Below are 2,572 nucleotides of genomic sequence, written 5' to 3' on the forward strand. Positions count from 1 at the left end.
TCAGTGCATGTCTGAAAAAGTTCTAAGTCCCAACCAGGGACAGAGAGGGGGCTGTCTGGGGGATGTGGCCGGGGAGGGGTGCTTAAGTGTGGGTAAACGTGTTGGGCCTGTGGGCCTGGTTCTCAGTGCATGTCTGAAAAAGTTCTAAGTCCCAACCAGGGACAGAGAGGGGGCTGTCTGGGGGATGTGGCCGGGGAGGGGTGCTTAAGTGTGGGTAAACGTGTTGGGCCTGTGGGCCTGGTTCTCAGTGCATGTCTGAAAAAGTTCTAAGTCCCAACCAGGGACAGAGAGGGGGCTGTCTGGGGGATGTGGCCGGGGAGGGGTGCTTAAGTGTGGGTAAACGTGTTGGGCCTGTGGGCCTGGTTCTCAGTGCATGTCTGAAAAAGTTCTAAGTCCCAACCAGGGACAGAGAGGGGGCTGTCTGGGGGATGTGGCCGGGGAGGGGTGCTTAAGTGTGGGTAAACGTGTTGGGCCTGTGGGCCTGGTTCTCAGTGCATGTCTGAAAAAGTTCTAAGTCCCAACCAGGGACAGAGAGGGGGCTGTCTGGGGGATGTGGCCGGGGAGGAGAACCCCTCCCTGGTGAGCCCAAGGCCTCAGCCCCCCCCCCTCTTGCCTTACCAGGGGCACGAACCTCCAGGGCCTGCGTGCTGGAGGGTGTAGTCCGAGGAGGGGTGCTTAAGTGTGGGTGCACAGGTGAGTGTGGAGAGCCTGGTTCTCTGGATGGGTCTGACTGTCTGTTTCTCTCCCCGGAGCAAAGCCTGGATGTGGGTAAGTGTTCTGGGTGTGCCTGCCTGCAGCTCCAGGCCTGGTTCTCTGCCTGGAGGTCAAGGCCTTTAGCTCCAGGCCTGGTTCTCTGCCTGGAGGTCAGGGCCTGCAGCTCCAGGCCTGGTTCTCTGCCTGGAGGTCAAGGCCTGCAGCTCCAGGCCTGGTTCTCTGCCTGGAGGTCAGGGCCTGCAGCTCCAGGCCTGGTTCTCTGCCTGGAGGTCAAGGCCTGCAGCTCCAGGCCTGGTTCTCTTCCTGGAGGTCAAGGCCTGCAGCTCCAGGCCTGGTTCTCTGCCTGGAGGTCAAGGCCTGCAGCTCCAGGCCTGGTTCTCTGCCTGGAGGTCAGGGCCTGCAGCTCCAGGCCTGGTTCTCTTCCTGGAGGTCAAGGCCTGCAGCTCCAGGCCTGGTTCTCTGCCTGGAGGTCAAGGCCTGCAGCTCCAGGCCTGGTTCTCTGCCTGGAGGTCAAGGCCTTTAGCTCCAGGCCTGGTTCTCTGCCTGGAGGTCAGGGCCTGCAGCTCCAGGCCTGGTTCTCTGCCTGGAGGTCAAGGCCTGCAGCTCCAGGCCTGGTTCTCTGCCTGGAGGTCAGGGCCTTTAGCTCCAGGCCTGGTTCTCTGCCTGGAGGTCAAGGCCTGCAGCTCCAGGCCTGGTTCTCTGCCTGGAGGTCAAGGCCTGCAGCTCCAGGCCTGGTTCTCTTCCTGGAGGTCAAGGCCTGCAGCTCCAGGCCTGGTTCTCTGCCTGGAGGTCAAGGCCTGCAGCTCCAGGCCTGGTTCTCTGCCTGGAGGTCAAGGCCTGCAGCTCCAGGCCTGGTTCTCTGCCTGGAGGTCAGGGCCTGCAGCTCCAGGCCTGGTTCTCTGCCTGGAGGTCAGGGCCTGCAGCTCCAGGCCTGGTTCTCTGCCTGGAGGTCAAGGCCTGCAGCTCCAGGCCTGGTTCTCTGCCTGGAGGTCAAGGCCTGCAGCTCCAGGCCTGGTTCTCTGCCTGGAGGTCAAGGCCTGCAGCTCCAGGCCTGGTTCTCTGCCTGGAGGTCAAGGCCTGCAGCTCCAGGCCTGGTTCTCTGCCTGGAGGTCAAGGCCTGCAGCTCCAGGCCTGGTTCTCTGCCTGGAGGTCAGGGCCTGCAGCTCCAGGCCTGGTTCTCTTCCTGGAGGTCAAGGCCTGCAGCTCCAGGCCTGGTTCTCTGCCTGGAGGTCAAGGCCTGCAGCTCCAGGCCTGGTTCTCTGCCTGGAGGTCAAGGCCTTTAGCTCCAGGCCTGGTTCTCTGCCTGGAGGTCAGGGCCTGCAGCTCCAGGCCTGGTTCTCTGCCTGGAGGTCAAGGCCTGCAGCTCCAGGCCTGGTTCTCTGCCTGGAGGTCAAGGCCTGCAGCTCCAGGCCTGGTTCTCTGCCTGGAGGTCAAGGCCTGCAGCTCCAGGCCTGGTTCTCTGCCTGGAGGTCAGGGCCTGCAGCTCCAGGCCTGGTTCTCTTCCTGGAGGTCAAGGCCTGCAGCTCCAGGCCTGGTTCTCTGCCTGGAGGTCAAGGCCTGCAGCTCCAGGCCTGGTTCTCTGCCTGGAGGTCAAGGCCTGCAGCTCCATGCCTGGTTCTCTGCCTGGAGGTCAGGGCCTGCAGCTCCAGGCCTGGTTCTCTTCCTGGAGGTCAGGGCCTGCAGCTCCATGCCTGGTTCTCTTCCTGGAGGTCAGGGCCTGCAGCTCCATGCCTGGTTCTCTTCCTGGAGGTCAGGGCCTGCAGCTCCATGCCTGGTTCTCTTCCTGGAGGTCAGGGCCTGCAGCTCCATGCCTGGTTCTCTGCCTGGAGGTCAGGGCCTGCAGCTCCATGCCTGGTTC

The sequence above is a fragment of the Poecilia mexicana genome, unplaced genomic scaffold (assembly GCF_051168715.1).
Source record: "Poecilia mexicana isolate PSO_F unplaced genomic scaffold, ASM5116871v1 ptg000095l_RagTag, whole genome shotgun sequence".
NCBI lineage: Eukaryota > Metazoa > Chordata > Actinopteri > Cyprinodontiformes > Poeciliidae > Poecilia > Poecilia mexicana.